Consider the following 27013-nt stretch of genomic DNA (forward strand, 5'->3'; position numbering starts at 1 on the left):
AAAATAGTTATTAAATGTGAGTTAGGGATAGAAACAATCACTGTAAAAATTTGAAACCGTATAATAGTGTTAAGTATTGTTAAATACACAAAATGTGAACAATAGTTATAATAAAAATGTTTCCAGACTAAACTGTCTACAGTTATGGTTTATTGAGAAAAATACTGATATCTCCTCATATTTTAGGCTTTACTGCGAAAATTCTATATGCTAGGATGTTTTGTGATACAACTGACCCACACATATGCATCATATGTGATATCTTGAACATTTTTTTTTTTTAATCACTGCTCCCAAAGGTTAACAGGACCTTTAATGGAGACTCAAATTCACCATGGAAGAGGATTTTTGTCTCGACACGTTGTGAATGGATGTCTCTTTAATGACAACACAAAAGCAGGTTTCTGGGTCTAAAGGCGAAGTAAACACAATGCCACCACAAGAATGCCAGTCTGTGATTCAGGGCTGGCCAGACGGAAGTGGAGCAGGGATATCGAGGAAGTCCTCCTAATCTCACAGCGGATATCCCAGGAACAACACATCAAGTTCAACACTGCATGGCAGCAAAGTATATATCCAGACTATAAATGTATTACATCCTTTCATCCTGTATCCCTCTCCTTCCATCTCTCTTTCTTTCTCTCTTTTTTTACCCTCTCTTCATCTCTCATGCTAATCTTATGGATTTGTGGTTTGCATTCAGGTACACAACCTCAAATTATATTTAATGCTTCATATGATGCAAGAAGCTGTATGAATACTGGCTGTTACTTCAAGAGAACAACCAGTCGCTATTCATGTTGACTTCATAGAATCCAGAAAAATAGTATCATAAAAATACTAAACAAACAGGACAGTGACAGATACATTGCAATCAAACAAAAAATGAAAAAGGGTTAGAGAATTGTGAATTTCTACATATTTCTGAGAGTCACAATTCTCACGCTACCAGTATGAGGCAAAGATGTCATCAATTTACAACTCCCACACTGGCTTGTAAAGAGGAATATATAGACGTAAGTTTCAAATGCACTTTGAGAGTTTCAAATGTAGAATTTAGACAGATATCCAATCCATCAAGCACAAAACAAGAATGAAATAATTATCATCATTATCATCGCATCTCTTCAATAATTTAATGCAAGGCATAATTTTTTTTTTCTTTTTGAACCATAAAGAGAAACAAAATTTCCGGGTAAGCTTAATATGCAAGTATACAATAGGAAAGTTATGCAGTATAATGTTATCACTTCTTCTAGTCTCATGAATTAAATGCTGTGTAAAAAAATCAAACCAGCAGATACTGTACTTGATTAAAAGGAAAAAAGGGAAAGTGGGGTCCCACAAATTGTTTGTTTGCTTGTTGTTGTTGTTGTTTTCTTTTACACAGCCAGGTCAAGAGTGACGTTTTGTTTAAAGGATTATTTTTCCTCTTCTAATTACTTACAGTTCTTTGGTAGATTAGCTTTATGGACATTCATCAGATGTGCCCTGCTCTGATGCTTTTCAATAGATATGTAGAAATGTGGTATATAATGGCTCTTTTGCAATTATGACCAAACAAAAGAATTCCCTGTGATTGTTATCCCTGAACAGCAAAAACTAGCACAACCAAAGGCATATCAAACTCTCCTTTAAAGTCCAAGGTTTCATAGCAACAGGTTACCAAGGAAGACGACAGGCCATGTGACTGAGCCAGACAACCGCAAATTAACCATATTTGTTTCCAGGAGACAGTGTGGTACCATATTAATGTGCTCATTGTCAGGATATCAGGTACAGTACAGTAACCAATGAAGGGACTATGGAAGAAATGAAATGGGATCATCATGCATCACAGCCAATATGTCATGTCATTAAAATTAATGCAATAGTGTTATAACATTGAAATGGGACATATTAGGAAAACTTCTGCAGAGTAACTTCTGTTGGAAGATACATTGTACCTCAAAGAGAGTAATTTTTTTTCCCCATTATTTTGGAAAGAATATAACTCCCTGGACTGAATGACTCTTCCTGCTAGGGTTATATAGAATTTGAATTATTGTCAGTCACTGTTATGTCATGATATTTTACTCAAATTAATACAATTTTTGCATAGAGTTTTTTATGACATTTTATTTGTCAAAAAGAAGACAAAAAATGTCTACTTGGAGATCTTCGAGAATGTCTTGAAGCACTCTAATCACTTCAAAAATTCAATTTGTGGTAGCAGGAATATTTGAACATTCAACATGAAATGTTTTATACAGACACTGAAAAGGACTCACAGAACGTGAAAAACTCTTTAGTACAACAACTGTATATCTTGAATACTCAAACCACAGACTGTGCCAGATACGAATGTAAATATTATTATCTTACATATGGCATTCCAATGTCAAAGGCCAGGACCAAGAAGACGTCAATAGATATGACTGCAAGTAAATGACATGACACATGGAACTATCTCCAAGGACTCCTGGACTTATCACAACTGAGTTATCAAATTAAACATCCTAATCAAACATTGTTTATCATCTAAAGACACTAGAAGTTACTGCAAAAGTGGATATTTTCGCAAGAGTAATTTTTCATGGTCGGCTTGGTAAGATGAATTTCATATGTTTTTAATTCCATGGAATCAGGACATTAACTGCGGGAACATAAGGTATGCAAAAATATTCGCCTGCCTTTGTTTTCGCATCAGCTTCTGCAGGGTTCTCGCCAGGAATTTCTTCACGCTTGTCGGCATTTATGCGCGCTGTTGTGGGGGTGGGTAGGGGAGGGGGGTTCCCCCTCCCGCGCGAAGCGCGGAAGCCTTCGCTAATGCTCAATACAACACAGATGAATCGCCGCTAAAATGCCACTAAATGCGACATTTTCACGGAGATGTAATGAACGTTGTGAGGGGCATATTCTCACAGACACAATGCAGAAACTCCATACATTTTGTTAGCGGCAGTTCCTAAATAATAAATGAAAGAGAAGTAGGTGCCGATGGTGGAGGTTCCGATTTCTTTTAGGCCTTTCCTGTTTCACTGTTGCAATAATTAGCCGTCTCTGCATCGCAACTACGCGCGCCGTGTTGCTTTCTCGCCGTTTGCTCGACCACGTGGTAGGCCTATTGCATGCAGATGCGCGAGAAGCGATCGAGAACTTTCGGGACATGGTTGCACTTTCCTTTCTGGGTATACTGCGGTAGTTTGGCCGTGACATCAAAGAGATATCATACAAAAATGTAATGATGGTCATTATTCCGAAGGTTTGTTTAATCATAAAATGAAACGATTCATGAGTACTTCGAAGGTTTGTAATCGAAAACAACAACAACACCAAAGGTCGGTACTACAGATGAATGTTCAAAATAAAACTGATTTCGTTCGAAGATTAACAAACATTTTTTATTTTTTATTTTCCGATCAACGAACCTTCAGAAAGGAATCTATCATCTATCATCGTGATTGCTTCAGAATAAGAAAACACCCTTTTGGGGCCGTTGTTGTATTCCGAAATTATACTGGCAGAACATTCGAAATAACAAAACTGATTTCGTTTGGATATAAACGAATATTTTCTCCTTTATAATTTTTCTATTAACGGTCATTCAGAATTAAGAATGTAGAGTATTATTTTGCCATTATTCTTTCGGAGTAACGAACCCTGAGGGTAAGAAAACTGTAACCGTTTTCATTTCTTCTTTATCGTTTTCCGATTAACGATCGTTCAGAATTAAGAATCTAAAGTATTATATCGTTATTCTTTCGCAGTAACGAACCTTCAGAGTAAAAGAAAACTGTAACCGTTTTGGGGCCGTCGTTTTATTCTGAAATTTCACTGACGGAAACGTTCGAAATAACAAAACTGATTTCGTTGTGAAATGAACGGACATTTTTTAAAATCATTTTTGGATTAACGAACCTTCAGAATAAGGAATATAGCATTATTTTTTCATTTATCTGTCGGAGTAACGAACCCTAAGAGTAAGAAAAGTGCAACTGTTTTTTGGGCAGTTTTATTCCAAATTTCACTGGCAAAACGTTTGAAATGACGTACTGATTTCGTTTTGAAATTTACGGACATTTTTCTTTATTCAATTTTCGGTTAACGAACCTTCAGAATAAAGAATCTATTATTATTTCATCATTACTACTTCTGTCGGAATAACAGACCCTTATAGAGTACGAAAACACGCTGTTTTGTGCCGTCGTTTTATTCCGAAATTTCACTGACAGAAACGTTCGAAATAACAAAACTGATTTCGTTGTGAAATGAACGGACATTTTTTCTTAATCATTTTTTGGATTAACGAACCTTCAGAATAGGGAATCTAGCATTATTTTATCATTAATCTGTCGGAGTAATGAACCCTCAGAGTAAGAAAACTGCAACTGAGTGTTTTGGGGCAGTCGTTTTATTCCCAAATTTCACTGGCAAAACGTTTGAAATGACGTACTGATTTCGTTTTGAAATTTACGGACATTTTTCTTTATTCAATTTTCGGTTAACGAACCTTCAGAATAAAGAATCTACAATTTATTATTTCATCATTACTACTTCTGTCGGAATAACAGACCCTTAGAGTACGAAAACACGCTGTTTTGTGCCGTCGTTTTATTCCGAAATTTCACTGGCAGAACGTTCGAAATAACAAAACTGATTTCGTCGTGAAATGAACGGACATTTTTTCTTAATCATTTTTGGATTAACGAACCTTCAGAATAAAGAATCTAGCATCATTTTATCATTAATCTGTCGGAGTAACGAGAAAAAAAATGAATCTTGGTGGCGATAACTGATGCTGGTGTAGAGAAAAACAAAGACAGCTCGCTCAAAAGATGCTTCCTTCTTTCAGTTTATTTTCTCCCCAGTCATTCCTATCGTTCTCCTCCCATGAACCCCTGCCATGCAGGGACGATGAACAAAACAAAATGTTACCGATGCTGCAATGAAAAAAAAAAAAAAGAAGAAGAAAGAAACACGTCCTCAAAGCAAATTATCTACATTTTTCAAGTTGAACAAATTGATGTTCGTAATGAAGAATAAAAAAAAGCACGACCTCAAGCAGTGGGGAAACTTGATATCATGGCTTGTGGAAATTTCCATGAAATTTCCACGAAAGCCAGGTGTCAGATAAAGAATGTCGCGCGTACTGCCACCTTGCTTCAGTGGTCGTAAACAGCGTGTACATAGCATGTAAACCAACTGGGAACATTGATGAATGATCATCATTTATTTCTGCCCGTGAAGGCCCCCTAACCCACCTTTTAACAAACCCAAGCCAGAAGCACGTGGAGCATTACGTATACGTTGAACTTGAAAGACCATCATGACAGAATTACTATAAATTTCGGCCCGGAGAAGGAAAATGGAATATTCACGAATGACGTTTACAAATCCATAGAAATTGAAAAGGCTAAAATGGAACGCATGGCTTTTTAGATTAAAAAAAAAAATAACCCACTGAAACTACCAAAACCTAAATAACAATTTGCATTTGCTTACTCCATCGCAAGTTCTTTTTTCTTTTCTTTTTTTAACGAAAAATGGAGTTAATTTTCTCTCTGCGGCAATGCTTTGAACGCATCTAATTTTGCGTCATTGCCGATGGCCAGCTTCCTAAAGAATTGATACGAATCCTTTCAAATATACGAAACAAAGTCTAAAGATCCTGGATCCTGGCGGTGAATTTCGGTAGTATTATAAATCCTGCTCACTATCAAAATTTAATCATCTGTTCATTGCGCCATTTTACCAACCAACTGTTCCTGAAAATTTCATCCTAATCTGTTCCCAAATTTTGACTTATTTTGCGAAAAAAGAAACAGACAGGCAGACAAACTAACAAACAAACCAAAGCAGCCAAAAAAAAAAAATACAACCTTTGGCGGAGGGGGGCATGCATTTCATATCGTTTGTTTTTGCGTAACCCGACAACAAGCGTGACAACAAGCGAGCACGTGTCAGCCTTCCTCAGCCTCCTTCGGCCTCCAACCCTCTCTTTCCGTCCTCTCTCTCCCTCTCACAATACACTGTACCGTTGTACACGCACAGGCGGCTATAAGTGGCCGGCTGGGTGCTTGTGCATGTGTGTGTGGATCCCAAATCAGAGCGCATGTGAGTGAGCAAGTGTGTGATGTGGTGTGTATCAGCAGGGAGGTGAGACCTCCCTGGCATCAGCTAGTACGTCGCTCTGTTGAGCCGCGTTGTTGTGATAGGTGCGATGACTACGTGGGTAAAGTTTTGCACTTGTATAAGTATGTAAACTGCTGCTGCTTTCAACATCTAGCTTCTTTTCTAGCCAGATAATAAAGACTGAAAAAGGCGAGAAATTGGTCCGAACTTAGCTCGTCAAGCAAGTTGCCCTTGTCGGCAAGTTCACGCGTGGTGTTACCCTTGTCGGCAAGTTTTACCCTTGTCGGCAATTGCTTCTTCAAACCGCACGCTTGTCGGGGCCGACAAGGGTGATATACGCTGGCGAGATCCCTGTTCTGGTTGCGCGAAAATTTCTGCTTCTACTGTATGTTTCAAAGTCGAGAAAGAGAGAGAGATGGGGATATCTACTCCTTCCATTTAATGTGTAAAGACAAAGCAGTGGCAAGTCATGATATTTTCGTAGTATTATTTGATGCTTCTTAAATAGGCATGATAAAGTCAAACAAAGAATCATCAATATGAGCACCTAAAGAGCTTCGGGCATGTTTAAAGAGAAATATTATCTGGGACATGGTTTCATCAAGCTCTTCAGCTAAGTAAAATACAATATTCTACAATCATGTTTCATGATTTGAAACATTATTCTAATTCATGAAATTCTTCAATCGAGTTGTTTTTAGGGCAATTTGTTAATCAGTTGTGATTTGAAACAATAAATTTGGAACTCACACTAGTCATAAAAGAGAATAGTTTATTAATTGCTTATTCATCCCTGAATCCAAAAGAATGACAAAGGGGTGAGGGGGGCCGTTGGAACTACCAAACACAAACGCTGGATGATTAAAAGCAAGAAAAGACGAAAGCACAAGGCCAAGAACGAAGAGCAAAAAGCTATGAGTCACACTCTTCAGCCCATGGAGCCAGAGCTTGCGGGCACTAAAAATAGCGTCTAGATGACTCTGGGAGAGAAGACAACCAGGATCTCGGGAGGTAGGAATGCCTGCTGGGTGCATGCATACGTACTGTTGGACTTTGCACAGTAAGATGATGCTTTGCCATAAAGTAGAGCAAGCAGTCATCATGAGGACATGGACATCCTTAGCCTCTGGAGACGCTAACTTTTTGACTGCACAGAAATATTCCAAACAGTTTGGTGGAAATCACATATCATCAAAAAAAAATGATGCTAAAAAACTATTTGTCATACTTCAAAAACCATTTGTCCTATTTCTACACAGAGAGGCTAGCAGTCTCACAAAAACTACTTGTCATACTTCAAAAACCATTTGTCCTATTTCAACCCAGAGAGGCTTTGCAGTCTCACATAAAGTTTCTTTGGCACTCTTTGTACACATTTTTCATTAATGCTATTACCTGTAAATGCAACATAAAAACAATACACGAGTCTCCACTTTGTGTGTAGAGTGTAGCTTCATAATTGCATCAAAATAATATTGGTAAAATTATATTTGCTGACTTTGCTTAGAGAATCTGAAGAAGCCACCTCCTCTGATGTTAAATCCTACAGTTAATTAATGAATGGTTGGTTCACAACATTTCTGTATGAAGAATAACCTATTTGAACTACATTCACTGCATTTTATACTTTAACCTCATTTTCTATCTGCAGCAAGACTAAAATCTGACAGGAATTTGGTTGCTGGTTGAATTATTTGCCAATGGGGTAAGCATGCAAGCATCAAAAGGACAATTGCCCATACTGACATCATGTTGTTGTTGCCCACAAAACATATCATGTATTTACAGCCTGAAGTGTATTATAATTCCTAAAAGCACACCTACCATAGGTATACCCACTGGGGTATGCAATGTACTATTCATTCAGTAGGGACAGGATTTTGTGAGACAAACGAGGAAGGCAAGGAGGAGGGGGGGGGGGGGGAGGGGCTCTGTGGCTGGAAAGACTAATAGTTGACAGTTGCCAAGTTGCCACTGGATCCAGCGCTTTAATTATTGCACATGTCACTGGGTCTATCTCCAGCCAGGTTCATCCATCAAACCTTGATACCCTGGCACCAGATACTGGTAGCATCATCTTCTCCTCTCATCACCAAGACAGGGGACTGGGAGACGGGGAGGGGATGGGAAGGGTCTCATATGTCGCATCCCTATTCCCCCTCCTCTCTTTAACCATCAACAAGATGGGGAGGGGGGTGAGGGATCAGGGAGGGGTTTCACATGTTGCACCCTTATTCGCCCTCCCCTTTTAATCCCTCTAGCATTATCTTCTCTCATCATTATTAAAGGCGGGTGGGAGAAAGGAGTTGGGGAGGGGTTTTGTATACCTCCCTCCCCTTTAACCCTGGTGGCACCCTCTTCTCCTCTGAAGGAGTATGGAGAGGTATAGGAAGAAACTGGGATGGGATTGTATACTTGTATCTCTCAATACATGTATATCTCATCCAAATATCTTCATCCCCTTTAACCCTGTTGCACAGACTTGAACTACAACAGCTTCAGAACCTTGAGTATCTTTACACAGGTTCTATACTAGTATTTCAAGGGGAAATTAAAAATAAAAAGGACAAACATGAATGAATCAATCGTTGTAGTGGAACTGCTACCCTAGTAGAAGATAATTACATCCACTAATGACAGATGCACTCATTCATTTGTTTTACCTGTCAGAGAGCACCATTCATCCCTATCCTAATTTTGATACAAACCAATGACATCATCATTTGATACGCCCTCTTAATCACAGATGTCATCAAAGGGTACTGGAATGGGAACCAGGCTTATTTGAACATGATCGCTATGTTGCGTTGCACATACTCAACTCAATAAAGTATGCATGCACCATTCTATTTTATTCCTTACTTTAATGGAGTGTGCTTTCAGCAGGTAATTGCATGAAATAGGCAATTAAACATTAATATCTAACCATGGCTATCCTCTACACATTGTGCAGTTTGTGTAAAAATAATGCACTCATTATCTTTCAGTCCTAATTTCGTGTCCTACACCTTCATTGGTGCAATCTGTTATAGGACATCAACATGGTAAGTCCTCTTAACTCAGCCAGTACCACAGGTGATTTCATTCTATACAATCCCCAACATATTTACAAGATGATGGGCCTGAAAGGATCAATTGAATAGCATTTCACTGAGGCCACCAGGGCAATCTTCACGCGGTTGTCATAGCACATGAGAAAATCCCTCCTTCTCTTTCCCCTAAATTCTCATCCACAAAAATGTTCCATAATTGTACAAACTCTACATACATTCAGACGGTGATCCTTAATTTCAAGAATAAGCTCATATACGTATGGGGCACCAAGTTTCGCATGGTCTCTTATGTCATGAAATGGTAATTTTGTCAACGAAACTGTTATTCTGTTGACGAAACTGTCATTTTGTCATCGAAATTGTCATTTCATGATGAAATGAATGATTTTGTGATGAAAAAGACCTCGAAAGTTAAGGATCATCGTCTGAACGTTACTACATATGACATAAGCATTGTATTTTGTCAGCGAATATCTCAGGCATGTGAGTGTTCCCAGCTGACAATGTACACATAGCTGAAGCATACAATGTAGATAACCTTTCATTCCTTTTTCAGCTCATGTTATGATAGCTGCATAGCAGTATCAACAGCACACACTGCCCTACACCACAAATTGTTTGTCACGTTCCTACAGTTTGGAATGGTGAGGTTATAATGGTGTTCCTTATCAAAATCACCTCTTCCCTAAAACAAGAACAGAGGCTCTACCTTTACAAGGCCAGAGATTCTGCAAGCAACTGCCCTTAAATTTAATAGCCACGCATACAGTATGTACACTGCTTACAAATCACACAGTTTTGATGGTACATCAAGTCCATCCTGTACATGACCTTTATAATCAATGTTCAAGGGGGCTTTTTGAAACTGTGATGCAATTCTAGACCCTATATTGTATACAGGCACGGCAAAGCACCCCAATTACCAGGCCAAAGTCCAACAAGTAGCATGTGACACCTCATTTGCATCAAGTACACATCATGTTTTTGTTTAGTGTGAAAAAAAAGTAAACAACTTTTCAACACCCTAACTCACAACAGACAAATATTTTTTGAAAACTAAAGCTTGGCTATGAATTTTTAAAAACATACAAGCATACTCATATACATATATATATATGACTAGTCTTACTGTTAGAAAAAGTGACATTTTAGCCATATTTTGGCAAAGAAAACTGAGTAAAAACTACTGTCGAATTCATCGAAAAATCTATATTTCTTGCCAGTGGCCCAACAAGTTACACCAGTATATCGAATAATACAATTTCTTGCCGATGATCCACCAAGTTATATTGATACATCGAATTACAAAGAACTCATTTATCTGTAATACGAAATTTCATAAAGATATTCGCCCAGCTAGACTTGTGTCAGAAAAATATAGAGGAGGATGCAAATTCCAGGTTGTGTGAAAATCACTGACGCAATGTAAAGGGTAGTCCAACACATTCACAATCACGACGTGTGACGCATGAAGGTGATATGTACGACACGTGCATCTACAGCTGCAGCTCAAAATCCTGGACGCTCCTACAGTACAGAAGTAGGGTTAAAGAAAGGCGACTTGCTCCCTCAAAAGTGAAGGAGAAAAGAGTGGAGGGAGAGAGGGGAAAAGGGGAGAGAACAGGGGAGGAAGGGGGAGAGAACAGGGGAGGGGAAAGGGAAAAGAAGAAAAGAGGAGATGAAATAAATAGGTAAAGAAAAGAAGAGAAAGGGAAAGAGGAAAGACAGAGGGGTAGAGGGGCTGGAGGAAAGAAAAGGGGAGGAAGGAGGAGAGAAGAAGGGAAGAAGAAAGAGAGAAGAGGGAAGGAAATGAAGAAAGAGGGAGGGGAAAGGGAAAAGACAGAAGAGAGGGGCTGACGGAAAGAAAAGGGGCGGAAGGAAAAGGAGGGAAGAAGGAAGGAGAAGAAGAGGGAATGAAAGGAAGAAAGAGAAGATGAAAGCAAGGAGAAAAGGGAGGGATGAAGGAGAGAAGAGGGGAAGAATAGAACTTCAATGAAAGAAAAGGAGGGGGAATAGAAGGGAAAGGGGAGAAGATTGAAAGGGATAAGGAAGAAAGAGGGGAGGAGAAGGAGATGAGAGGGGCATGAGGAAGGCAAGGATAGAGAAAGTAAGAGATAGAGACAGAGAAGGAAGATGTAGTGTCCTTAGCTGCACTTTAATGAGGTCACACATTCTTCACATAGTTTTAGAGTTCAAAATTCATGCTGACATTATCACTGGTCAATTACTTCTTTGTAGCAAACATAAAAATCTCCTCATCAGCTTGCCACGCATGATAAGGTAATGCCTGAATCATTATCTTCTGGTAACTTGTCTCAATGCTTCTGCAAGTTCAACTGTCTTTGATTTACAAGAAAAGACAATAAATCACTCTGATATTCAAAACAATAAGTTGATTAGTGGACCGCAAAGTATAACCAGTCTATAATGGAAGCACTGCTGCTGCTCAACTCCTGTAAAAGTGGATATTTTCGCGCCATTAATTTTTCACGCTCAGCAGGGTAAGATGGGTTTTGCATATTTTTAATTCTGCGGAATCAAGACATGAACTACTGGAACATATAGCAAGCAAAAATATTAGTGTGCTTTTATTTTTGCGCTGGTTTCTGACTACGAAAAACACGCGAAAATTCATACCACAAAAATCACCACTTTTACAGTAAGTTATATGGACAAGCTCATTACAGAGAATGAATCTAACAGTGATTGCCATACATTGTAAATATGCCTGCTCATTTACTTCATCGCAATGCAAAATGGTTGCCCTGAAAATGGTCGACCCATCAAAGAACTTGTGAAATATGTAAACTTTGAACTAAAAAGTGCAAGTCCACTTTTAGAACTGCAAAGATGGAATAATAGAAAAAGCACAATGAAGAAATGTAATGAGCATGGTTAGTTCCAACTTTGAAGCTGATGTAAATCTTATGTGTTATAAAAGACAACAATTTTGTTGATTGTTAGACTAAGATTAAGAACACTAAGAACAATTATCCAATACCAGTATATGCAGTTTTGAGAGTACCTCAAGCTAGCTGTCATTTTACATTGCTGTCCCTTCCATGATATTCTGAAAAAGATAAATATTGGATTTTCCACTTCCAGTGAATTTGAATAATTATTATGAATAATGATATCTGGGGTTTTTTTTAAGAATGACTTGAGACACTTGAGAAATCATGCTGATGAAAAAAAAAAAACACATTTAGTAATACCAAGGAGATTGAAGAGATGGAGTAACAACAGAGCTATTCCCTTTGATCTATGTTCAAAGCCGCCGCTCAAAAACATTTGAAGCATGTGCCAAACAGGATCTGCCGCGCCGATACGAAGACAATTGACTTGTGTCTCATTGCATAATCACCAGTCACTTTCAAAGGAAGATATGTTTTTGTGATGGTAATTACTTTTCGCTATCCCTTCTTATAAAAGGTAGGTGGTACAGACACGAGGATGCGCGAACAGAAATTGAGGAAAAAATGCTGAAATGAAGATGAAAATTACTCGACTGAGCATATCCGGGCACTAATCTAAAATATCTATCAATAGAGAATTATACTTGAAGATTATTACACATATTAGTTTCATTTGGGGAAATCAAGTCGAAAAGTGATAAAACCAGCTTTCCAGGATGGTACAGTTTTAAACATTTTCACATAATACAGCTCTGATTTATACTTTTGCGCAAATTTCTGAATGGAATTGACTTTTGTTTTACATGCTTTATTATTAAGTGAAATTTCATTTCATTTAATTAATAAATAAGCAAAATATGGCCAACATTATGACTTGGAACATCGATCATCAAAGGCACAAGTGCACCTGTGGAATTCTTTTGTACATCAACAGAAATCTGACAACTGTTTGAATAATTACAGCCAGTTGGAACTCCATGTATAAAACCTCCTTGGTAATACTCAGAAGTATGTGGTAAGAAACATGGTATCAAAGTATTATGAGAGGAGGCTACAATCACACAACCAATATGGCTCCTTTTCAATCAGCAGAAGTGTTGTAATACATCTACGGTCATCAATTTAGCATTCTTTCACTGAGCTGATGTTTTGATTTCTTTGCTGTCACTCTAGAGTAGCACTTCTTTGAGGTACGTACCCTCCCCATTACGCTAAACTAGTGCATCCTCGACAAACATACATACAACATTCAGAGACCTGCTACCCATCGGCTAAATCAGTCTTTCACTTCTCTTCCCAATCATGAGCAACCTGCCGCCTTAACTCAATTCTGGAAGGTTAAGTGTCTATTAGAGAAGCCCCCCTGCAAATCAGCCCAGGCAGAGAAGCCTAGGATGCGTAATCGCCAAGTGATTCCCATGAAGTCAAGCCTAGGATGCGTAATCGCCAAGTGATTCCCATGAAGTCAGGCACGATCCCACAAAATTGAAAGGATTTTCGTCTCTGATCAGATGAGATCATTCCTATTCCAAACACACTCTCACTAAGTGTATCATCAAGACTGGCAAGTTACAGAGTGTTAGTCACCTCAAGCTAGTAACAAAAAAATAATAATAATGATATAAGACTGGGACAGCATAAAGAAAATGTTATGATTTGAAATTTTTCTTTACAATAAACTGCAAAAGAAAACAATTTCACTTTCAATTTTCTTCCCTGGAGACAATTTGTCTGCATTGACAGTGGGGTATCAACTTTATTTGTAAACCTTGTAATAAGAGGTTAGCATCACTGACATAAGGGTATCATGCACAGGAAAATACATTTTTTATTTTTACCACACTCAGCAAGGCTTGGTAAGCAACCAACATGGTCTTCATAATTTCATATTTCAATGCAAATATTTCATTTTACAATTTTCAAAGTTAGATTTTACAGCTTTACAAAAACTAGCGAATCTTTAAGATTCCATAACTTCCCTACTTTTAATCTGAATTTGATCAAATCTTCACAGTTGTGCTTGTTCACTTTACTATAGCTATTTTTCAGACAAACTTTAAACTGGTTCGGAATATCCCTTTACTTAATTCCATACCTGAGGTTATGTACAGCCACTAGCCCATATCACACTGTAAAGGTGATGGCACTGAAATACATAGCTATTCACATGTCACTTCTTTATCTCAACACTAAACTAAAATTCTGGGAACATCTCTTTGCACATTGCATACAGCCTTTCATTTTCAAAATGAGACAGTTTAATAGTCATAATAGTAGAGAAACCAAAATTACTTTTGAAACTCCATGCTATAAATGAGATTATGACACCTTGTACTTGCCGAACTGCAGCACATTTCATCGCACACAGCATGCCATAATGTTACATCCTCTTGGTTATTTCTCTAGTGTTGGCTTATCACTCACCGTGGCTTACTGCACATCTTAATAAGCAAGAGACTACCCTGAATAATCTCATACTTTCCTCAGACACATAGTCTAAACACTCACAAAGATGATATACGGCTCTCGTCACATAAACACTGCATAAGAAGATGGCCAATTTTTTTCATAACTCTTTGTTGTTATTGTTTCCCTTCAGAGTCTAGATTTCTAAATTGCCAACCAGGTATTTCTGATACGCCTCATTCGTCGCCAGACCTATTTTTGACTTCGGGAGTATCGGGCCATAATCAAGCACAACCCTCGGGTTTCCAAGGCCCTGATAAACGTGGAGAGGCGTCTATTTTTACGCTGCCAACCACGGCCGATGAAAGTCGCAATCTCCTGACGGAAGCAATTGTGATTCCCCCTGCGTCTTCTCCTCTCCCTATTGACACTCCCACTGCAAATTAAACTTCCCTTCGTTTACACTCGCTGTATCCTCCTATCTTTATCACTCTAACGTAGAAAGTTGAGGCAGTTCTACTCAATAAAAAACATAAAAACCCTTGCTTACATTGTGTCAATTCAGTACATTTTCTTTGAGCAGATGTGGTACACTGTATGAATTGCTAGCATTCCCTCAATATTGAAGCTCAAAATACACAATTGTATTGATCTTGCTTTTGTGTCATAAATGGCAATGTACCCTCCATGCTTGTGCTGAACCAAGATTCAGATATGTTACGAGCTTAAACAGAGTTGATCACAAATAAGATTAGGTTTTGCCATTTCTAGTGGGCATAAATCAATTGATTTATGATCTGTGGGATGGACAACCGTACAAATTGACAGGTACATTCATGATAGAAATCTGTTCCAAATAGTTATCATGCTAAGCTGAGAATTTAATAGCTACATACATGTACAAACAACACCCTGGGATTGTCAAGGGAATGGAGTTCATTGCACTCAAAAGCAAACATTCACTCTGGTACCACTCTGTACCTACATGGAATACTACAAGCATGATAAATGATACAAGTCTTCAAGTTGTTAAATACACATTGTACCTAATAATAACATGATTGAAGCTCCTTTTGCACCACTAAGGAATTAATTTGTGTGGGTCATTCACCCGCCCTCATCAACTTGAAGGGGGTATGTTTATGGGATCTTCTTCCCTACTTCATTACACCTTTTCTCCTAGAAAAGAGGAGACTTTGATGGTGTATCGAGTCATCAATTCCTGCATTAGTCTATTTTTAGAGTAAAGGATGTGAACATACAGTAAATTATGAACAATACTTGTTATACTGGGGATGAATTTTCTTTTTTAATGGTCCATGCCTCATATGAGATCTATGTAAAAAAAAAACAATATCAGAAGGTGGCCTTGAAAAAACTCTATGCTGCCAGAAAAAAAGACAAGATTTAAAAAAAAAAAAAAAAGATTGGATCTATTCTTTCTTTATCTGGCTTTGGCCTGCCTGATCAGTTTATCATTTCTGATAAATAAAATTTAGGAAAGCAATGAACATGTGATTAGGCTGTCCAACTAAAGCATCTGATCACAATCATGATGATAATAAAACATTTTTTAAGAGGGACAGCAACAAATTAGTTATTCATAAAGTAGAATAATATTATAAATACAAGTCATTTGCCAGCTCTAAATTCACTACCCTTAATACTACATGATTAACTTTTATTTAGAATCGAGAGAGTAAACATATTGAGTAAAAATATCTAATCACATACATGAACAATCATATGCAGTGCCAGCATTTGGAAAATTCCAGACTGTTTATGAGCTTCATGTTGCTGCCAAAACAAGTGCTGTGCTCATGGGGGGAGAAAGAATCATAATTCACATGATAGAGATGAGGGTAGAAATATTGTATCAATCCTTTGAAACATGCATGATATTGGAATGCATTTAATAAGGAAAAATACCAGTAAAGATACAATGTATGCATACATGTACTGGTTACAAGTACAGTTCTCACATTATTAAGTATAAAGCTGCAATAGACGGGCACATGTCGGAATGCATGCTTGTGATGAAACTTTCATCTTGTTGCCCATGTGAGCATTTTGGGAATGCTAAAGAGAAGCAGAGCACCAAATGACCCATAGGGTACCCACATGTAAATTTATTGTTGGGCCAAGAAACTCAGTTCACAGTATCATAAATGTGAAATGTGGTGATTCTAGTGGCTAGAAAGGGGAGGAGGACACCGCAAAGAGAAAATCCAACATTTCCCAAGAAATTGTTGTTTGTAGTTGAATATCCATATTCATTAAAAAAGCTCAGGTAAAATATGAGATCTAACAATTCAAACCTTTGCGAATGTGGAGAAAAATCTTGCTCCTTTTATTTTTTATACATGTGTACATGAGGCAATGCTCTGGTAATGAGGTAAAATTGAGTAAATTCTCATACATGAACTACAAGATTTAACTAACTGATGCCTCAGAAATCATCACTAGAAATTAAAAAAGTATATTATCCATATCTTTTTAAGAGGCCTTTGTACACATACACTTGTCTGCGAAGAATTGCTGTCTACTCACATACATACATCGTGTAGGCCTACATGTATGCCATTTAGCAGTGACAGATGCAACGCTATAAGCTTTGGGGCAGTCTAGATCTACACATTCATTGCAGCTGTCTTCCAGCTTGTTGGCTATTTGCCCATTGTAAACACAAACTCTGAACTCGTAAGCAGCCACACATACCACCAGAGGCCTTGTTTACAAAACAAGAAAAAAGGGCAACATCTAGGCCTACTAACGGTACAAGTTAGTATGAGAGTATGTGCTGTGTTCTTGTTTGGGTTTTATTTCTTCTCCTCCTACTACTAGAAACCTAGTCAACGAAAAGCAGTAAAAACAGCACTTAATCCTGCTCTAGAAACCCACAGGAACCTACTGTAGGCAACCTTTGTGATGTTAAACCTTGGTCGTCGTGTTTGAGATGGCACACTGCTTCCTGCATGGCTTCCCATGGTGCCCTTCCAAGAGTTCCATCTCTTCCAAGGCCCCAAAAGAGGTCACACCAACTCTACCAGTGACCTTACATGCACTTCCATGATAGTCTCCAGTCAAGGCACTTGGATTTCTTCAATGCAAAAATGCACAGTACAGTACAGAGTAAGCTCTGCACTCTTGTTAACATACACGTGTACTAACAAGATCTAGAATGCTATCCTCGCTAAGCAAAGATGATACACATACTTGAACAATATGTTTTCCCCTTGACTGTACTGTGCTTCAAAATTACATCAACATGTACACATGGTACATTGTATGATTTTGTCCACAGCCACACAGAAAAATATAATTCCTTTCATATTATATATTCACAATAAACAAGCCAATGAACACACATTTACAAAGCAAGACACAAGTTAAACTCAGACACCATCTTTCTGACCCTCATTACCATTACACACTTGCCCCCTAAAAAGCTACAAGGAGCATCCACATGACACCTCATCTCAAAGATTGATCTTTTGAGCGCGAGTCCCACTCCATGATGAAAACGCAGAGTCAGAAGAAACACATACAAGTACAGTGATGCAGCACTAGCAATATACCTGATCATGGTGCGACAATAAGGTAGTGTACAACATGCTCGGGAGGTTGACCCGGAAGCTGATAGGAAACTGGGTTCACAGAGTGGTCACGCTTGTTTTTTAGTTTATTGATTATTGTGTCCACAAGATGCTAAATCATGAGTGGGGGATCTCCCGCGACACGTGGATAGAGCGTAAACCTGAGAAATCTTTTGGTTCTAATCATCAAGTAATTTCTATGATAGCTAACTCTTTAGTGCATTTATATAGTTAACCCGTTACCTATAGGAGCTTGGTTGCCTGCATATTAAATCTAAAGGGCATTTCAGAATTCAGAATAAACGAATTAAACTAGTTTGTACCAGCTTATCATCCAAGTTTACTTAAGTTACGTTTAAGAACATCATGTGAACATAACCACTGTGTCTACTACAATCGTGTACACTGTACTTGAAGTGAGATGATGAGCTTCCCTTTAAAAAGAAAGTGATGGAGAAGGAGAGACATCAGCTGTGATATCAACACTGTTGCACCGCAGGACACCATGGGGCACCAAAGGGCACAGAAGGGCACTCAGATCCTAGAACCTTAAAGGGAACGCAAACCCAAAGAGCAATGTGGATTGAGTGAAAGCAGCATCATTAGGAGAACACATCGGTGAAAGTTTGAGGAAAATCGGACAATCGATGCAAAAGTTATGAATTTTTAAAGTTTTGGTGTTGGAACCACTGGATGAGGAGACTACTAGAGGTTATGACGTTGAGTGGACAATACAAAGAAAATATAAAGAAAATTCAACAAAAATTCACTTTTCTAGCATTATGAAAGAGCACTTAAACTGCATTCAGAAAGCAGGGGGAATAATTGCTACCCTTAACATATGTCAGTATCAAGTTGATGGAATGTGTCATTTTCATAAAATGAACAAATGAATTTTTGTGGAATTTCCTTTATATTTTCTTCATATTGTTGTCCACTCATATGTCATAACCTCTAGCAGTCTCCTCATCCAGCGGTTCCAACACCAAAACTTTAAAAATTCATAACATTTGTATTGACTGTCCGATTTTCTTCAAACTTTCACTGATGTGTTCTACTAATGTTGCTGCTTTCACTCAATCCACATTGCTCTTTGAGTTTGCATTCCCTTTAAATGGACAATCCATCCTGATATTAAGTTGCTTTGTATGATAACAGAAAATCAGAAAAGTAGATCACTGAAAATTTGGGGCAAGAAATCAGACACACAAAAAAATTCAGAAGTGTTAATGTTTAGAGAATAAGACAAATTGGCAACTCTGTGTGATGCAGGAGACAGATGACTTTTCCATTTGTTTTATAAACAAATTCTCACAATTTGTCATTTTTCTCAAATATTTTAACACAGACAGAAATGAAGATTTGAAATGAAAAGTGCTTCATACATACAAACAGTAGTATACTAGCCCAACCAGCTAAGGGCAAGTAAACTTCTGAATTGGGCAAATCAGTAATGAGCACACATGCTTGTTACAAAATCATCTTACAGTGATACTGATGCGATATACAAATGTATAGATTAATGATTTTTCCTTCCATGAGAACCAAGACCATTTAATTGACTCATTCTAATCATAAATACTTTGTTACTAGAATCCTACTCACTTGCTTAGTCTGCATTTTGTGCTGGGCAAGAATTGAGCAAGCATAATTGTTGCCTGGAAAAACTTTTATTTTAGTATGCAAAAAGAAGAAGAAATCAGTAGATGAATTAATCTGTTCATTGTCCCTGACAATTGTCGTATGACCCATTGGGGTCAGTGGAAAAATACATTGTACAGGAGTTTTGCTATGACACAAAAACATGCATTTCTCTTCCTCAAGCAGTTGTGTGCAGGGTCTAAAACCTGAAACAAGCTACTGTGATGTCAGAAGTCATAGGCAATGTAACTTTGGTTTTAAGAAGAACTATAGGGGAAGGAAATGGATCCCACGTAAGAGGGGCCCAGTCTACCATGGAGCATAACTTTGAATTCTGTACATTCATTACATTACAGACCTCAAGCTGGAATGGTAAAGCATATAGTGTAGCTCATGACACATTCTGATCTCCCCCCTCCGAACTCCTCCCTGTAATCGATGGGAATGTTTATGTGGTTAGAGAAGCGGAGAGCAGGCATGAATGATGCACATCACGGGTGCAAATCAACTCGCGGCATATCGCTTTCTCTGTCACTTTAAGAGGGCATGAAACAGACCATACGAAAGAGAGAAAGACAGATAAATAAATATAGAGAGGAGAGAGCTACAAGAAGAGAGGGATGGGGAGAAAGGGGCGGAGTGAGGGGGTGGGGAGAGGGGTAAACAGTGACTGGGTGGAGTCACTCAGCCTTTAGCAAGCAGTCTGTGAGATTGTAGGATGAGTATCATTATATGACATGACAGGTAAGGCATATATACCAAAGACTAGTGACGTTAGTAGTGAACCCCAATGAGCGCTTCCAAAGAGATATGGGGTCCCTTTGAGGCGAGATATTAATCGATATGGATTGGGACCAGTGTTACGTCTGATGGCAAGAGCTGAAATCAGCTCCGAGACATTCTGTCTCTCCCTATTGTTGGACTTTTCATAGAGAGGTACAAAGTACTGAGCAAAAGTACATGCTAATGATTAGGGAATGAAACTGCCGGAATCTATTCAACTGTATTGCCATCTGTGTTACAGTACCCTGTGAGAAAGGTGAGGCGTACATTACATTGCACTACACAAAGTCCTTAGTTAAGGTCTTAACCCTTCCCGCACCAAGGACTTTGTACAGTGTGTACAAAGCTTTGGGGTTTACCCTACCAATTGATACTCAAAGTACACAAAGGGTTAACTCATATCAAGGCTATCTATCTTCACAAAGTTCACAGAAACTTGTACCAACATCTCTTCTTATTTAGCATAGGCAATTGCTTCTAACAAGCGTAAGATACTCACTGTGGCGTCATCTAGAATATCTCACATCAGTAAAATTGAGGAAAGATATTACCCTCTCAACATTTAAAAGGCTCTTTGGTTGTAAAAAAAAAAAAAAAACACACACACACACACAACAACAACAACAACAAAGCAAACTTGTGAAGCAGTTGTATGTATCAATTTCTATGTGTACATGATTCTACCTTCATAGATGCAAATTCCAAAATGTAAAACCTTACTTTAATCACCTCATTCCTTTTATTCATTTGAAATACACAACCAAACACTTTATTATAAAATGTTCTATTTTAGCCTCTACAAACAAGAAGTTAGGCACTCTCTTTAAAAAATTGTTTTCCTGCTCCATTTGTTGACCAGTTATGTCCATCACTATGTACTGTGTACATGTACTTTTTTTTTTTTTGGTATGGCTTTGTTATATCTACGCAGAAAAAAAAGGGAAAAAAAGCCATGCCTGAAATGAAGACTAAATGTATTCAAAACCATGTCATGTGCTCACCATTGATAAAATCCATGTCAAGTTGACTTCTGAAAATCAAGTCATATTAGTCCCATTTAGGTCGCATTTAAAATTCCATATTGGCAGTTGTTCAATAATGACAATGGTGACATTCCCCACCCAGCTCCACTACTTCGCACACCAAATGTCACCTGGCAGATGGGACCTCCTATTGATCTGCCAAATTTAATTTCCCCAAAATTTTCAGCCCAAATGAACATGATATTTCATGCTACGATTACGCATGAGTGGTAATTAAATCACGGTGAAGATACAGACAGTGGGAGATAGAGAGAGAGAGAGATAGGGAACAGATAGAGGCTTTGAGTGAGATGCAGACACAGAACATGTGTGACAGATGAAGAGAGTCAACAACAGAGAGGGAGAGAGACATAGTATGACATGCTGACAAGGAAGTATATGAATATATAATGACCGAAATATCCAACTTTTAAACTGGGAAACATTGCACGAAGATAAAATGATGATGCTGGACTTGATAAGGAGGGTCATACAATCAAAATGTGAGAAAATTTGCAGCAATTGAATTAAGATTTAATGATTTATCTATAGTTTGCTTGAAATGATATATTTAGCACATAAACTCACTCGCAGATGACACTCTTATCCATTCATACCATTGCTACGTATTTTAAAACTGTGTTTATACACATATTGCTGTGGGGGTGACAAAATGTCACACAGTGGACTCCCGTTATAACAAAGTCCTTGGGACTGGCAGGTCTTTTTTTTTCTCCATATATTAAAATTTCGTTATAACCGAACAAATAAACAATAAAACACAGAGAGCATATATGTTAGGGCATGAATTTTCACTTCATTGTAACTGGAATTTCGTTGTAACCATGTTCGTTACAACAGGAGTGCACTGCATCTCAAAAATGGCAGCCAAAGCACTTTAACTAATGGGATCAATTTTCGTTTGCCATGCCATGGTGGCTTCATTTTTCTTGGGTAAGGAAGCTAGAATTTGAACAGGAACTCATGTAAATTATTATCTGCCGATTAATCCAAAAAAGTGATTAATCGATCAGTCTACTCATAACAAACCAGAGTGACTTATACCTTTAGTTGATACATGTATGTAATGAAAATGTGATAGTAAACTGGTCTTCTTTCAGTTCAATAATATAATTTGCCAATCCAGAGCTAATGAAGACCAATTTAGTGAAGACACCTCCCCCCCCCCATACATACACTATACACACATACACAACACACACACATCGTATACAATACCTTGGCTTGGGGATTATTGCCACTACCTTCAAATTAGGGGGCCTTTTACATTACTGGTGGTGTGTGTATGCCCAAGTCATTAATTCCCAGGCCCAAAGCAGGGTGTGCATGTATAGCTCAGCTAGAGAACTGATGAAGATAAAAGATATATTTCTCACATCTGCCAGTGTGCGTGAGCTGTAGAGTTATTTCCAACTGTGTGCACAATCTATTTGGCAGTAATGTAAAGACACCGCGCTGACAATATTGGTCCTACAGCGCACATAGAGCATCCTATCTCCCTGCACACTGGATATGAAAAGTGTGCTTTTGTAATTCATCTATTCAACTGGGAACTAATGTTTATTGCAAAACTGCAAGTAGTCTTGCAGATTAGCTACTGGTAACTATCTACTGTATATGCAGCCAATGAAAAGTACCAACAATCACACAAAAATACCAAATAAACTACACATTATACTAAAAAATTAATAGAAATGGGTGGGTTCACTTCTAAAAGAGAGAGACAGGCAAAATGAAAATAGTACAATGCATTCAAATATAGAGCTTGCAGTAGTATTTGATCTGAGTATTCAATGATACAGCTCTTCTCACACAATATCATTTCCCTTTGTTGTTCGTTGGTCAAAGGCCAACTGGGGAAAACACTGCTTCCAGGAACAGCAACCCTTTCACTATTCAGCTTTCACTGCATGGTGTTTTACTGCAGTGGAAACACAACTAGTAGCACAGCCAGCAAAACATCTTGCATGACTTGAGACTGAGTGGAAGAAACCTACATCACAAGGTGCATTCCATGGTTATTTCGTGGCACCGCTCTCATTTGCCAAAGACACAGTAATAGATACCATGGTAATTCACTTGGTGCTGTTCTCATCCATGAAATACAGTGGGATCTGGTAAATTATTGCATGTGCGCATATCTCCACAGGCACAAGACATGAAATGTGTCATATCACATGAGAAAGACACAAGTTGCTGTACATGTACGATCATCAGTGAGATTTTGTGACACAATTCACATGCATACCTCACATGTGTACTAGCACTTTGCCCAAAGCCTGAATTACCACCCTCACACGACAGTACTAGTATTTTGTGATGCATTTTGTCTTACATTGCATTCACACTGTTATGAATTACCACATGATATACTGCAGAGTTTCCCCATCAATGTGAATGCACCCATTGAAGATGCTGTTTATATCTACAAACACTTGTCAAAGTTTTATTTCCCTTAAGAGGACAAATTCTCTGCTTCGAAGTGGAGGAGTTATCCTCTGCTTGATGAGATTCTAATTTGTACCCCTGGCATTTAAATGTTCTGATACCCCTGACTACCCTATGGGATTGGTAGGCTGCATGGAGCATCAATCTCGATGTAATCAGGGTAACTAGCCAGAACAAATTTCATGCACAGTAACCCCACCTGCTTGTGCGGTGTCTTTCAGGGTGAGAGAATCGGTAGTTCTGGCTCTAAGGTGGGAAGCAATAAACCGGCAGATAGAAATAGGTTACAGAAAAGAGGTTTACAAACTAATAGACAAAAAGAGCGATAGAAATAGACCAAGGGAGAAAAGGTTTTCAAACTGACAGCCAAAGAGATACAGAGACATGCATGAAAGTACAGCAAGAGGCAATCATACATGATCACTGCAAAAATATGGGCTGAGAGAGTGAGAACTGGGGAGGGGGCTGGAGGTAAACAAATACACCAAAGTTATTTGACCTCTGAAGAAAGGCAGGACACAGTAAATACTCAGAATGGATGGAATTATTGAGTAATGAGCAGGTACAGTAAAGGAAACTGTGCACTCCAACCTTAGGACACAACACAAACTGACAACTTCAGTGAGGTGGTGGAATATCCAAGACGGATAAATGCAGAAAAAAGTGTACTGTACAAGAGCAGGGAAGATGAGGAGGCGGAAAAGGAGGAGGAGAAGAAGAATAGAAGGAGAAGGAGAGGAGAGGAGGAGAAGGAGGAGGAGGAGGAGGAGGAAAGGAGGAGGAGGACGTGGAGGAGGACGAGGAGGAGGACGAGGAGGAGGGGGAGGAGGAGGAAAAGAAGGAGGAGGAGGGGGAGGGGAGGAGGAGGAAGAGAATGAAGAGGAGGAGGATGAGGAGGAAAAGGAAGGAGGTGGTGGAAATGTCAGAGAGTGCAAGTAACCTGCCCATGTTGTGCATCTTTCGCCGATAAAATCTGATTTGGAATCTAGTTTGATTAAAAGTAAGGAGATCTGAGCCAGAGAGCACCCTGGGAAGGGAACCAGATCGACACAGGAGCTGGAGGTCATCAAAGATTCTTATACCATCCTCAAAGTGCAATCGATCTGCAGGGAATGCTACAGTGTACCTCGCAAGCGGAACCCAACAAGATGCAATCTACGATAGTGTTTCTTTTCTTCCAATGACTGTCAAGCCATGCACTGCATTGGGAAACACTCTGTGGGTGAAGGGGCGTTATGCTACCATCTATTTTCTTGATAAAGTATGCCAACAAAAACTTGTTGAATGGATCAGAATGATTAAGTTTTCTTTCCCTAGTTGTACACTTCATCTTATAATAAATTTGGAGGAAAGTTGCTAGAACAATGGTCACTCTACAGCAGTGGATCAGAGGAAAAATTGTTTGCTTAAAGTACGGAGCATGTATCTGTCATTTTTCCCTTATTCACATATACCCATTACTAACAGATATCCTTAACAGTTTGATGAATGGCGGATTTCAGTTATCATCATCTGTATCTTAGGATGTTTTAGCACGCACTATGCATATTCTTGCCCATTTGATTTCACTATGCAATACCAGTATATTGACCCAAGCGCATAGGCCAATGCATTAATTCCCGTAGGCTATTGTTGTTAGTGGCAGTGCAATACACCATATTCAGCCTCGTTTGTTGCGCGAGTGCTTGCTACTGTACTAAATGCGCGAACTCTTGTTACACTACACAAGTGAGCAAACATCTTGCTACATACATAAGTGCGAGTCACTCCTTCAGTGCAGAGTCAACTTTTAGCAAAGTCTTGTAGAAGTATGTTACTTTTTACAATTTATGCCTTCTGTAGAAAATGAATACAGATACTAATAATTATATTGGATGGTTTTAATTCACAGAATACCAGAGAATAATGCACTCATTGGCCCGAATTCACGAAGGTGGTACAAATGAAACCATGGTTTAAACAATGGACAAAAACCATGGAGCGCCAAGTGTCGCACGGAATATTTCGTTACGAAATTAGTCATTTTGCCGACAAAATGACCGTTTCGTGGACGAAATGTTCGTTTAGTTACAAAATGTTGTCATTTGTACCACCTTCGTGAATTCGGGCCATTAGGGTTAATATTCCCTGGTGTGTCATTTATAGCCATCCAATATAATATACTAGTAAGTGTTCAGAGTGTGAAGGTCACCGAACTCATGAACAAACAGGTGAACAGATCTGTGGATCGGTTCAATTAATTACAGCACTTGGCCATAAAGTGACTGCACCTGGAGCCATACAGGAAATACACTGCTTAATAGCACTGTGTACTTGAATAAGCATACCAGTGTTCATGAATGTAACTTGTAAACACTGTAGGCCCAAAAGCTTACAATGTAATATAAAATACCATATGACCACATTCCAATGGAATGAGTCAGCCAACAGGTGGGGTAGTAATACAAAGGAAATATCAGACTTGTTTACAATTTCTAAAGGTATGAATTTGCTTCTATGTTGCACCTAGCAACAATTCCCCCCTTGTTTGTTTCTTCTGTGTACAATGTATGTGTGTGTGTGTGTATGTGTGTGTGTACCAATATAATTATGTTTGTGATGGGTGGATCACTCTATAAACCAGACTTTAGTTGAGATAATTCAATTTCTATGAGTGAACACAGTGCAATGCACAAGCATTACCATACAATCTCTATAATCATAAAATTTAAAAGTCATAAAAAAGCTACACCCACAGCTATTAACTGATATAATTAAATCAAATTCTTCACATCAGATTATGGCATTTTTCAGTGCAGCTGAAAGAAATGAGGGCAGAACTTTGAATGACAAGTAGGCCTACAGTAGAGTTGCATCTTGTTCACAAGTCACACACACACATTTCTGAAACAACTGGAAATACAAAATTTGATATATTTTTTTCTATTTAACACTCCTTTTGACATATAAATTACCCAAACAGACTAGAACATATTTTTGTATAAATTTTCATAGGAGGCAAAACTTCCATCAAC

General features: G+C 38.4%; 1 protein-coding gene across 1 annotated transcript in view; it reads right to left on the bottom strand.

Annotated features, from left to right (window-relative positions):
- The window catches only part of LOC139731724 (rho-associated protein kinase 2-like), a 117193-nt gene that overhangs the window by 74018 nt on the left and 16162 nt on the right, over nt 1-27013 (bottom strand). The window lies entirely within an intron of this gene.

This window comes from Diadema antillarum, unplaced genomic scaffold (genome assembly GCF_040938485.1).
Source record: "Diadema antillarum isolate AM-2024a unplaced genomic scaffold, OU_Dant_1.0 seq00000383_RagTag, whole genome shotgun sequence".
In the NCBI taxonomy this organism is placed as follows: domain Eukaryota; kingdom Metazoa; phylum Echinodermata; class Echinoidea; order Diadematoida; family Diadematidae; genus Diadema; species Diadema antillarum.